At 39.0% G+C, this 13,978-nt stretch overlaps 1 long non-coding RNA gene across 1 annotated transcript; it reads right to left on the bottom strand.

The window, feature by feature from the left end:
* Positions 1 to 1,565: 1,565 nt before the first annotated feature.
* On the bottom strand, positions 1,566 to 13,166 carry LOC134416774 (uncharacterized). Its single transcript, XR_010027383.1, has 4 exons — positions 13,117 to 13,166; positions 8,538 to 8,612; positions 3,780 to 3,891; positions 1,566 to 3,414 (listed from the first exon to the last, which is right to left on the bottom strand). It is a non-coding gene; the product is annotated as an uncharacterized LOC134416774 (long non-coding RNA).
* Between the last annotated feature and the right edge of the window lie 812 nt (positions 13,167 to 13,978).

A 13,978-nucleotide genomic window follows, 5' to 3' on the forward strand; every position in this document is an offset into this window, starting at 1 on the left:
TACTGTTACTGATCTCCTAACAACTACTCAAAGTGCTACATTAGAAGCTTTTACTGTTCATGCTGCACAGGCCACAGAGCTGTGCTCAAGTCAGGCATCTCCCTTGTCAATCTTGCTGCTATTTATTGTTATTAAAGTCCCAGCAATGTGCTGGGTCCTGTCACACTGCCAACAGTGGCAGCCCTTTCCCACATTTAAGAAGCCTTCTGAGTTTCAATTTTACTGAAACTTCTAAGTCACACAGAGCAGGTAACGACAGACACAACACTAGGTAAAAATTTGGAACTTGGGGTGTGGAAACCAAGTGAGGAAATAAAAAGGCACAATTTAATAAAAGAAAAGAAAGGGGAAATTCTTTCTTTTTTGGATTTCATTTGCCCTTTTTTTTTTTTTTTTTTTTTTTTTTGGTGTGATTTCCTGCACGACAAGCCACAGAGTAGGATTTTACTCAATAGGAACAGAATAATATCACTGCTTGCTATTGCCCCTCACTGTCTCTAGGAAGCATGGATGGACTGACTCTTCAAATGGGATATGAATATATTCCAATATATCACAAATGGGATGTGAATATAAGTGAGAGGGACTGCACACACATGGTTTCTCTGAAATTGTCACAGAGATTAAATTCTTCTGAGTAGGTGAGGATATATGATTGCAGATACCTTTAAAGCTGCAAGCAAATAAATGGAAAGCTTTCCTGATCAAACTGTCTTTCAACCCAGTTTACCTGGTTTCTATGGCAAGTCATACTATGACCTCTTCTTTTTCATCAAAACATGATTGGGTGGGGGTATCATTATTTGACTCATCTAGGTATTGACAATATTTCAGTATTGTCCACAGAAAATGAAACTATTGTTAAAGATTTAAATGATGGGATGATGTTTAAAGTGCAGTGACTGCTTTTTTTATGACAGCAGCCAGGGAGAGCTTCTTTATCAGAACTATACTACATAGTCACAAGAAATTATTTGCTTTCATCTCAAAAGATTTTGTAGCTTGAAATTTTCAGCCAGACTTCTGTAATTTTATAACTTAATTATGGTTGCCTTCTAAGAGTAAGAAACATTTATTAAATGAGTTAGACATTGATCTAGATTCATTTAATGTAAAAATTTACATAGAAATTAGTGATTTGAGATGGTAATCACTTCCCCCCTCCTTAATCTATTCTGTTAGGTCAATTAATGTGGTCTTTAGAGACTACTTGCCCTTTAAGCCAGCTCTGAGAAAGACCAGAGCAAAACCAGGCTGCAGTAAAAGACATTCTGCAAGGATGCTGGCACTTGGGTCATGTGTTAGAGCTCTGAAACCTTTCTTAATGTACTGCAGATGTTACTAAGCTTTGAGCCTTTTTAGCTGTGTTTTCATTTACTGTTTAGGTGGTCACTGTGTTACAGTGTTGCCAAGAGAGCTTTTGAATCAGCTTAATATAAGAATTAATTATATTCATTTGTTCAGAAGTAACTGAAATTACTTAAAGGGTCAAAATATCAACTGAAGGCATTCTATCCTGTATTCAGTGGCTAAACCAACAGACAGGACACAGTTCAACCCCTTAGCAAACAGTTTTTATTTGTGTGCAAAAATTGTCACTGCTGGTTAACCCACTGAGGTGTTTGGCTGGAAGAGAACTGTTACAACTGGAGTCTTCAGAGTCAGTCACAAAGCAGATGTTCCAGAGAGACTGAAAAATAGTAACAAGTAAAGACCCATAAAAGGTTCCTTTTCCTCATACCCAAACCTTTCCAGTCAGAGAAAACTGTGTTTACTGTATTTCTACTGATATTTGTATTTTTTTAAATTCAGTTCTCAGCCTTCACAGCTGTTGTCTTTAGGAGGAGTAGAGAACTGAATCCTTTTGTGCATGAAAGGTGAAAAACACCAGGACAAAGATTTTACCAAACACTGCTTCTCCTTTCAGTGTTAGATGGAAGTGTGACAGGCATTTTGCCTGTAGCTGCAAACACAGCTAAGAAATCTTATATTGAGTTCAGTGGAACTTTTCCTTATTTTCCACACCAGGGCACTGCTGATGTTCAAACTACTGTCACTGTTCTTTTGTGCTGCCAATCAGTCCCCACAGATTTTGGCTACTAAATCAGGCTCATTTGAGATGAATTAATTCAAACACCAATAACCTGAGCAAACACTGAAGGAAGCTGAAGGAGCATTAGAAAACAGGAAAAAAAAAGAAAAAGGCTGCTGAAAATTTACTGTCTCTAGTTCTGTTAACAAAATAGGCTACTGGGCTCATTCTTCTGATTATTTTTTCTTACAAGGGAGAGGAGTGGTTGGAAGGGAAAAGTGTCTCTAATCCAGAGGAATATCCTAGTGAACAACCCCAAAGCATCTGATTTTAGTATTAATAGGGATATTCTTCAGAGAATGACACAGATGTAAAACCTGGGGCCTGCTGCACCAAAAACTCTGCCTATAACTTCATCCAATTAAAAAGTAACATTTTACCTACAACCCAACTCTGGTTTTATGTAAAGGACTCTACAAGCTGCAAAGAAAGGAGGAAATCAAGTACTGATATTGTAATAGAAGCACAGTACAGTTCAAACCAATGACAAATGCAAAATTATTCTTATATATTTGCCTGTTCAATAAGAAATTCAGAAACAAATCTGTATTTACAAAGAAATTAGTGAAAATCCAAATGTGCACATGTGTATTCCTATGAGAGAGATTGCATGTATCATGCACATAGGCTATGAAAATATTCTACAAACCATTTGCAATCAAGCCCTCAATCTCCTGCCACATATGAAAGTCAGATCAGTGTTAACTCAATGGTCAAAACTGTGTTGGGAGAGCAAATATCAGTTTTTCTTGTAACATTTATCTGCCTTGGTCATGAAAGATCACCCAAGTACTAGATCTGAAAGAAATACTAGTACAAGAATGTTTTATGCCAAATCTCAAAGCACTAGTACAAAAGAGTGTAATTTATCAGATGCAAAGGAAAACACTATCTGACAGTGCTACAAAAGTACTACTATTCATTACATATCTAAAGGCTACTGATCAATAGAGAGCACTATGCTCTTTCATTCAATAGGTTCAACCTTAACTGATTTTCATGGCTTCTTGAGTGCTTTTATGACTAACAAGGCATGATCCACATAGTGCTTTGTCACCCATTTGCAAATAATCTAATAAAGTGACAGTAATAAATCACAAGTATCATTAATAAACCACCATCAAACAAAGCAGCACACTGAAAACAATGTGGAAAATGCACAGATAATTCTACAACTACTTTGGGGAGTAAACAGACTAAACACACAGTACTGCTTCAGAGCTGTGAGTTCAATTCATAGTAAACATATACATCTGAGCTTTTAGAGATTTCCTATTGCAGTTGGCAAATATTCCTTCTATGTTTCTTCAGGACAGGTTCATCTGGGAAAAAAAAAAAGAAGAGAAAAGGAAAAAAGAGAAGAGAGAAAACAAAAATAAAATTGAGTAAACCAATGCTTGGAACATAAGAATATAATCAACTTGGTGATGCTTGTATGCTGTTAAAATAACATTTTATGCCTGTTTACTTTATAATTTTGTACCTCATAAATACCTACAGTAGCTAAAACTGTCAGTGGTGCCACTTCAAAGGGCAGTGGCCCTAGGAACAAGATCTTTGAGGTTTGGCCTAGCCACAGTGTGGTAAAAGTTATGACAATGTTTCTTTAAATCTAAAATCTAGCTGGCATAAATTCATGAAAAGCACACATACCTTCAAATATGAAATTCAGGATTCATTTACTTACCCTTCAGGTGTGGATTTAATGAAAGCTGGGCATTTAACATGGTAACAAGCTTCTACAGACTTCAGAGAAAAATCCAGCTCCAACCAAAGCAGTCATTTTGACTCCATCATCTCTACAAAAAAATTCATACAAAGAGCAAGTATTTACTTGAGGTGGAATCCTAGAAACAAACTTGCAGCTGTCACACAAGTTATGGTTGAGGTGAACTCCAGACCTTAATAGCACTTTCTGCTATAGTGAATAGAAAGTCATATTACTTAGCTTTGGATCATTTTGAATGAAAAACTAAAAAAATTGTTTCTTTTGCTTTTAGTTCCCAAATTTAGCAGAGAAGTGTTACAATTACAAGGGGAAGTCAGCTTCACTGGAATTTTTGCTCTGACCAAAATTTTTTGTAAATACCACAAGAAAGCTTTTGCCTGTGTTATTTTCAAATCAGTATTTTAAGGCTTTCCTTCTTCTGATAAAAGGATGAATTCTTGAACATCAACGTGAATCAAATTCCAAATAAAATCTTTAGGTGCTTTTCAACCACTTCTCTGGTGATCCTTGGGCAAATAAATGTTTGTGTCAGTGGCATGAGGTAAAATACATGATTAGAGCCAATACTAAAACCATCTTTCCTCTCAGAAACAAACTTTGATTCAATACAAATAGCCATGGAAAAGAAATAAATTAGGTGGTGGCTAATAGCAGAGTGAATAAGGGTTTTCTCTCTGAAGACCAGAGGACTAAACTTTGGTTTATTACAGCAAAGGGGACAGGTATTACAGATGGTTATTTACAGGCCAAACTCCCAGACTCCAAGGTAAACAATTCCCCTTTCATCTATTTTGGAAAAATACACATCCTAAACAAATACTTAGTTCTTCTCTTTTAAGGAGGAGGAAAACTGGTGAGGCAGAACTGAGGAGGAGCTGAGAGTGGTAAGGAAACCACTGAGCTGGAGGGAGGGGAGCTCCCAGCAAGCCCTTTTGGCACCTTGGCAAGCCCAGCTCCTCTCTGTAGCAGCCTGAAACAGAACTGATGTCCCCAGCAGCCACCACATCCCAGTGTCCACATCTGGGAGTTTTAAATGGGTGCCTGTGGAGGTCTCTTTAGGGTACCAACACTGAGACAGCAGTGGGAGAGGGGCTTATCCCTCCCAGAAAAATGCTGTGGTATGTGGGGCCACAGCAGCAGTTCCCACAGCCATGAACTGGACCTCAGTATCTCTGCATGGGTTTAAGGAAAGCAAAACACTTTTGCCAAATTTAGTGCTTCTAGATACTCTGAATTTTACCAAAAGAAATTATTGGTCAAAATTCTTGAGAGAAAATTAATTGATATTAAAAAAAAAAAAAAAAAAAAACCAAAAAAAACCCCAAAAAAACAAAAACCAAAAAAACCCCAAACACCCACATTTATTAAAAAAAAAAATAAAAAAATAAAAAAAGGAGGCCCTAAGGAACTTAGTGTTAATAAAACAAACCTGAAGCTTAAAGTCAGTGTCACTGTCACACCTCTTATTCAGCATGTGACTTTGTTATTTTTTTATTCAGAGGTCACTGCCTACTTTAAATGTGACTTAAGCTTTTGGGCAGAGATGGTCTTGGGGGCCAGATACTCAGCTGAATAACAGACAGATGCACATGGAAATGGATATTTAAAAACAGCTAAAATATCTAAAAACATTTAGGGTAGAGTGAGGTTGCCTGCTGACATTTGACCTGCACATACTTCCTACACAATCATTTGTTTGAAAAGGGTGTCCTTCGTTAGTTTCATTCACTTAAGCCATGGAATTACTGCTTTTTTTAATGCTTATTCCTATATCCTCAAAAATATCCTCAAATGCTTATTCCTATAGTTCAAATTAGTGCTTTTTTAATGCTTATTCCTATATCCTCAAATTAGTGCTTTTTTAATGCTTATTCCTATATCCTCAAATGAGTTAAGAGTCCCCTAAATCTTAGGTCTTTTCTTCTCAGGATGAGCTTTTGATTGCAGTTACAGTCATCTCTCCTTTCTCCTACTTTCTTACAATTGTCCCTTTACCAGAAGGTTAAAAGAGATGATGTCTTTGCACTTCCCACTCCAATACACCAACATCTTCCATCTTCCCAACATCTACCAGCCGGGCCTTAAGTATACAAAGGAACTAACTTATTCCTCTTGTGCAGAAGACAAGATGGGAACGAGAGCTAATTTAAGCAACCCCATCTCCTTTCCCTGCCTGAGTTTCAGCACGGGGTTTTGATATTTCAGCCCAGGACTCTTGCTCCCAGCACCCCTCGATGCCGATAGCGATGGCGAGCAGCGCTGAGGCCGGGGAGGGCGGAGGCTCAGCTCGGCCCATCCTCGCCCTCTCTGATCCCCAGGCTCCGGCGTGCTGCCGGCTTGCTCCGGGCTGACACTCTGCCCTTTCGGGGGCCCACACCGGGCTCCCGGTGCTGCTGAGCCCCGGGAATGCCGGCGGGCTCGGACGGGCAGCGTTTGCAGCGGCCGAGGCCTGACCCGCCCGCTCCGGGACTCGGTGCCGGCTCTGGCTCCAATTAAGGCAGCGTGGAGGGGGATCCGACACGGGTTAGGGCAGGCTCTGCCGGACCCACACTCCTGTGGCTATGCTGGAAATTAATTCCCACATATGTGCTGCAGATGGGCCACGGCCCCTTTTCCAGGCCGCAGCCTGCAAATAAACTTAGTAGCAGCTGGGGAGGGGAACCAGCAGAGCCTCGTGTGCTTTAATGGGTTCTGTGTTTCTGTATATGGGAGTATTCCCTCCCCTCTCTAACCCGTACAAAGCCTTCTATAAAGTCCCATAAACAAAGCTGTGGATATAATTTTGAATGAGAAACTTGCCACCAGGGAAAACGGTGGTCAGGAAAACACAACATACCTTTTTCTCAAAGAGGGTGTTTTGGTGTGTTTTCATAGATTAAAACCAGATTTGGCTGGTTTGAGCAAGCAGGCAAACTTCTGACCTTTTTTCACATAATAAACCATCCCTCTCCACCCAGCTCTGGTACCTAACCTGTCCTAAAATAGCTAAGTGTAGCATGGAGCCTGGAGGGAAGCCAGCCCCATCACCAGGTGCAGATGTTTGTCACCACAGCACAGACATGGCCATCTCCGAGCCCTTGTGCCCTGCTCTGGATCCAATAAAGCAGCTGAATGTGTGATCAGCTTTGTGTTTTCAGGAATTGGTCCTCAACAATACCTGAAATCAAACTTTTACAGGCATGCTCCTCTGGATCAGCCCCATAGTGCTCAGTACCTGCTGGTTTGAGATGCCAGTATGCACCAGAAAGGGTTGTGGCTGAGAGACCAGGGAGCTTAAAGCAAAGCATGATTTTTACAGCTCCACATGGAGTTCAAAGTTAGGGGAATCTGCATGATTCTATTAAATTTAGCCAAGCAAAATCAAGTAGAAGAAAACTTCATCTTTTCAAACCTCCTTTCTATATTTCCTCCTGGGTGCTTTTCTTCTTGGTTAAATAAATGCAATGAGATAAATATGTTGACTTATTTTCAGAAACTTCTGTGCTCAGCAATCTTTGAACCTGCAGTTAAATAGATAATGCCAAAAGTGAGGTACCTGAATTATTTGAAAAGTCATTTTTAGGCAAAGTGGCTTCCCTGTAGCAAGGTCTCTGACAAAACGTGAGCAGCCAGGTGTGTCCCTGCACAGGTCTGCAGATGTGGGCAGGCGGGGAGAGCAGACAGGGTCTGGGTGTTTGTTTGCACTGCCAGCACTTCTGGGAGAGACCACTTTTCCCTCCTTAATGCATTCAATTCCTGGCAACAATGAGCACATGGGGAGATTTTGGGAGATGTGCACCTGGTTGCCCAGCTGACCACTCTGCAATTTCTTATTCAAGAGAGTAGACAAATTCAAAAGCTTTATCTCTCTACTGTTCTAGATTAATGTAACAACTTCAACTTCTTTATTTTTTTTTTTCAAGATGTAAATGTAGCAAAGAGGTTACTGATAGAAATGTTGAGACAGAAGTAAAGACAGAATCCATTTGTTGTCTAGATTTTCTCATAAAAATCACAGTAAATTTGAGCTATTTAATCAACCATCAGTAATAGTCTCCCTGATGATTATGTGACTGCTGGAAAAAATCATATTATTGCCCACATTAATTCTGGATATTTTCTCTTTTAGCATTAAATTAGGAGGACAAAAAAAATATTTAATTTTACAGCATCTCTCAGTGGTTTATAAAATCAGAGTAGACCAAAATTGATGATATGATTTTTTTTTTGGTACTTTGGAAAGTTGAAGAAAGAAAAGAACAGGAAAGGTTGAAACAAAAAAAACCTCCCCCTCCCAAATCAAACAAACATGGAGAAAAGCAACAAGAAAAACAAAACATGTTAAGGTAGTAGAGAATCTAGGGCCAGGAAGTCATCTCTGACCCACAGAATTTTTTGTTTTTTCTTCTTTCCCTAATTTTAAAACCCATTTGGTGTTTTCCAAGTATGTGGGTCAGTGTCTGTGAGGATGCCAGTGAAACAGAAAAAGGACTGAGGAACAGGCTGTTTTGAAGCCATAACTACTCAGCTGTTTTCTGTTTGCTTTGGCTGTCAGAGCTGTGGTAGGTGTTTCCCATTCTGGTCTTCACACCTCTATTACGTTTGGGTTACATGTCAGAAATATTTCAGATGTTGTGGATGGAGGTTTCCTCTTGGCTCCAGGAAGAAGAGGTTTCAGTGTCCTCTGGATTTCTCCTGTGCTAATCAGGAGACTTCAGCCACCATTATAGGGCTTACCTTTGATACTGGTGTTGGTGCTTCCACTGGCTGCTCTAGCCTGGAGCAGGGACTTGTGAGCCTAATCTTGTGAGCCTTCAAAATAAAAAAAAAAAAAATTAAAAAATGAAAAAATGAAAGAAAGGTGTGAGACTCAAAAAACAGATCTTTTTATATAAACCCATAAAAACGAACCTTCTTCTGGCTACTGCCCCTTGGAAGGTAACTAAGGCTCAGCAAAACCTTTCCGGGATTTGTTCCTGGTGGCTCCACACCAGGGTAAGAGTGTCACTGTTACACATTTCAGCACCAAATTTGCTCACCAGCTCACACTCATTAAAGAGCTTGCAGTTCACATTATAAAATATTACTTATTAAAACTGCCTACAGAAAACACTTTGAAGCAGTGACCACACCAAAGCTGGACTTCTGTCACAAAAATATGAGCTTTAAAAGGGAGGGAAAACAGTCCATTATGCAGTGGCTTCCCACATCTGATAGCTTTCTGTCTGGTTCACACTGACACACCTTGTCACCACAGAGATGGGTGTCCCCAGCAAGGCCAGAGTATTGAGTATTGGGGTTGTTTGTAACCCCCTGCAGCCCTACAAAGCAGCACAACAGCCCCAGCTGGCCTTTTTTTTTCCCCCTGTAAAACACACCACAGTAAGGGTGAACGCTGCAAGTGCTGGAAGCAGAGGTTGGAGTTCAGAACAATTTAGAGATGTCATTGCCCACAGTGTGCCTGCCAGGCTTGGTGGGGACCTCCTCAGGAGAGGCTGCTGCTGGTATCTGCATTTCACTCTCAAACACACATCACAGGTTTTATTCTCTTTTAGCCCTCATTATGCTTGTCCTGGCTAAAAAAGCTTGAAGAGTATCTAAAAATCAGAGGAAAAAAGGCAATGCCCCTCTAAATCTCCATGCTGTAGCCCTAACTGGTCTGACTGCCCTGCATCAGCTTCCCTCTGATAAAAGTTAGCAACATGTGTTAATTAAATACAACTCTCTTTTCCTTTTCTCTTTTTTCCTTCTGTTATTTTCCTATTTCCTGTCTAGCTCTCCTTCCTTATTATGTTATAATTTTATTTTATATTCTGTAATTTTCTCTTTAATTTCTGCCTGTGATTATTTTTTCACCTCCTTCTCTTTTTTACTACCTTTTTTCACAAACTTCTCTTTATTGCTACTACATTTTACCTGCATATCAACTCTTTCACCATGCCCTCTAATTTTACCTTTCTATCACTCCTTTTTTTTAATCTTTCTGGCTTTTTAAATGACCCTATCTCTTTCCCACTTTTCTATTTTCCATTTCTCTTTTCAGTAATGTATTTTAGAAAATGATATTTTGATCAACTTCTTTATTTTTCCTCTGTAGCAAACTAGGTTAAATTCCTGCTCTTTTCCTGGAGGAAAAAAAATACAGTGAAAAGTTAGTGGAAAGATGAAGAATGTGGAGATGACATGTCAATGAAAAATACTAGGTTAACTCACTAGCCATGTAGATATTGTCTAACAGAGGTTTTTTGCAAAAGCCATCTTTCCAACATAACAACAATTCTTGTGTTTATTTTTGAGCCAGTCAGCTATTTCTTAAAGTATCCTAGAAACACCTTATAATTCATACAGATAGAACAATTTTGTTTTCTCTGGGGTGTTTCCTGTCAGTTCTATTATAATTGAAGACTGAATTTGGAAGCACCATTTGTGGCATACAGTGTCTAGAGTGGAAGTTTGTTTAGGACACTGATAACTTTTAAATACACTTTATAGGAATTATGAACTACCTTAGCTATAATTTATAGTTATTTCCTCCCTAAACAGAGCAGTAAATTGTTTCTGTGACTGATACAAACACCAGAATACAACAGGAGGCAGAGAATCACTGCTGCACCCTTGATAAGCTCTCTTCATCTTTCTCAGTGCCAAAAGCTGTTTTGGCTCTGTGTCATTCTCTTCAATGATATTTCACAGATAGTTGTGGTTTGAGCAGGGATGGGTAATCATCAAATGTTTTCACTCAGGGTAGCATTAGAACTGAAAAATCAACAAGGCAGTCTGCTTTCCTGAAACATGTCCACTTCACCTCAGGCATCAGAGAAGATAATTCAAGAAGCAGTAGTTCATATGGGCTCTTTCCCTCTGGGGTGTTTCTAAGCCTGTCTCCCTGTACAACCTGTCCTTTCTTTCCCAGGTGATGCCTCCTGGCAGCAACATTTCACCTGGGTTTCACTAGGGAATCATACTAAATGTAACCATGGAAATTCAATAGCTTTAAACTGCAGCTCAAAGGAGAGACCACCAAGGGCAGTTTTGTCTGGTTTAGTGGAGCTGGCTTGTAAAATCACAGCCATTTCCCAAACCAGCTGTTAAACTCAGAGACAGCACATTGTGATCTGCATTACCGTGCCTTCCTCAACGAGTGCTGTGCCTGCCAGGAGCAATGGCACTGCTGCCTCCTCCACTGTTCAAAGACAGTAAGGATCAAATCCCATGGGAACATGCACATGGGGATGGGAGAGAAGAGGAACTGCCTTGCTGGGTCCCTGTTCCTGACCTACATCCATGTCTTCTGGCCCCACACTTGAAGACAGTGGGTAGTTCTTGGGCAGCAATGCTCCCAACCAAAGCAGTTCAAAGCTGCTGTGAGGCACTGGAGACAAGAAATTTTTGAAGTTGCCTGTTTGCTTGTTAGTTACAAGCAATAACAGTACATTCTTAGGGTTTAATCAGCTTCCATTGAACTCCCAACTTCGACATTAACTTGACTGAGACTAGAATTTAACCTCGCTTTAAAAATAAGTAATAATCCAATTCCCTCCTCCTTCTCCTCTTTACCACAACATGCATCCAATCACAATACTGATGAACTGCAATAAAAATGCAATTGCAGTACAAATTCACAAAATTTTTACTGCAATAATTTCAGAAGTATGGAGCAGAATAAAATGATTATCAGTTCCTCCATACACTCTTGTTCAGGCAGGTTAGGAATATCACTGGGAAGTTTTCTGCAGGAACTCATAGCACTAGATTTGACAGCAGACTTGCTTTTTTAAGTTGATAGACATTTGTCTTTTAGTTTTTACCCTCTGATGTGTGTTAACAGCCAATAAATGAAGTAGGAATATTTCCAATTAATTTTCTTTTTAATCTCCTTATCTCCTACTTATCTCCTTACTACTATGAAGTAAGTTCAGATCAAATATGTTGCAGAGGCACAGCAACATAATAAAGCATTGCCAAGCATAACAAACTGCCTTTCAAGGTACATTTTTCTTCATTGACTTTTCTGCAGCCAGGAATAAAATTAAAAGAATGGGAGAAAGACAGAGAGAGGGAATTAGCACATTTGACTCAAAATATGTTACTAATCAGGCAGATTCCCATCATCCTACTTATCATCTTGGGCCACACTGCATGTGGTTTCTCCCCAGATGTGCAGGATACTGAGGAAGACATTCTAGGGCTATACACAACAGCAAATCTCTCAGGACATACAAGTGGGACCTATGAACTCCCCTGGCAAAGGCTGTAACCCTCAGCATGCTGAATTTCACACAGCACACAATTAAATTGTAGTGCTCACTGATACTGGAGACCAAATCGGATTCAGGGAAGGATTAGACAATTTGGAGATGGTAGATCTGTTACTGGGTGTTACCCATAATGGCCAAGATACATCTATTGCAGAAACTCCCTCAAATGTTGACACAAACTGGAAAGAAGCTCCAGGGAGGAAACATTGGTTATATGATCTGGTCTTAAGTTTTTCCCAAAGTACCATGCAACAGCAATAAGTGACAGCAGGAGGATGTGGGGCCAGATGGGCTGTTGAACAGACAGAGCTCTGTGGCTAAGTAGAAGAAATCAATTAGTCTTTTGTTTGTTTATTGCCTTCCTTTACTCACTGCCATTTCAGATTGCACTCCTTTCTTGCTCTGGTGTGGAAAAGATTTTGCTATCAGTGAGAGGTTATCAGTTCTTTATCAGTAGGCTATCAAAGGTTATCATGCGTGGGACAGAACCTTTGATGAAGGCAAGAGAGCTTTACCAGAAGAGCATCTGAAACGATAGTGGGTTGGGTATATGTGGGTTGGACTCAATTTATTTATTTATTTTATTTTTATTTTTAGGTGCAGATGCCAGTGACTTTATTTGAAAACTTCCTACATACCTTTCCTTCCAAATTTAAAAAAATAAAGTGACTGGAAAGCACTAATTTTAAATTCCCAACATTGAAAGGACTAAAAGCTTTTGCACAAGCTCTTAAAAGTTTATGTTGTTCCCCATTATAACTGCTAATACTACATGATTGGCTTGTTAATATAGCTAACTCACCAGCAGCATGCACATTAATTTTCACCTTTTACTGTGTAATGGTAGTGCTATTTATTAGCCAGACAGACCATTTTTAGTAATGTTATAGGAACAGAGTGTGCATTACACAACAGAACTGGGTTACACCTGCAGCTGACCATTTCTATATTTATGGCTGTCTGACATCTGTAATGAATGGCAAATGGAAAATATTTGTTTTTTTACTTTGGCTCAGTATTTTTTTTCATGTTTTAAAAATAAAAGTGAAGTGAAATACCTGGCTTTAATTAGGGATTTTAAATATCTTCAAGTCTCTTGCCAAGATGCCCTGGAGAAACAGAACAGATCCTTAGGGCAGTGCACAGGAAAGAAATCGTTAGCCAACCTCAACCATCACTGGAAAACTTGACTGAAAAAGCACAGTTTGCATTTCAGTTCAATTTGTAATCACATCTAGCCCCTTTCTCTTCAAGTCTCAAGTACTAAGTCCCCTCATTGTGTGGGTATAACTTTAGGATGAGGAATTTACCAGTATTTCTAACATGGTAAATTCTAAGATCATTTCTAAGATGAAATGTTTTGCAAACTTTATGACAAACTGGTGGGTTTGAATGATGTTAGGTTGTTCCCGATGTAATGCTTCATCTCACACTTATCATCTAATTATTATTGTTAACATGCAGAATCTATTTTTTCTCCTCTCTCCCTCAATCATGCAACCATTTCAGTTACAATAAAAAGAAATCCTTTAAAAACCAAATAAAATTTAAGCTGAAACTGTCCATAGTACCAAATTCTTATCACTTAGAGATTTGAGAATTTCTGTTTAATTGTAGCAATATTTATGCAGCTGATCACTGACAGACCTGACTGGAGAGATAGAGGAATTTCATTAGTATTTTTAAAAATAAGATTCTAAATAATAGGATTTTAAAAGAATTTAAAAGAATTAAAGGAATTTTAAATTGATTTTCAAATAATAGGTTTTAAAAGAAAAAAAAAAAACACAACAGATACAATTGCATGCAGCACACTCAAAGATAAAGGAGATACATATTGAAATACATTTTTTTGGAGAATGCAATGATTAAAGCCAAAATAGCCAGTTGTCACAAAGCTGGAAAGATGGACAGTAGGTA

Source organism: Melospiza melodia, chromosome 3 (assembly GCF_035770615.1).
Source record: "Melospiza melodia melodia isolate bMelMel2 chromosome 3, bMelMel2.pri, whole genome shotgun sequence".
Lineage (NCBI taxonomy): Eukaryota > Metazoa > Chordata > Aves > Passeriformes > Passerellidae > Melospiza > Melospiza melodia.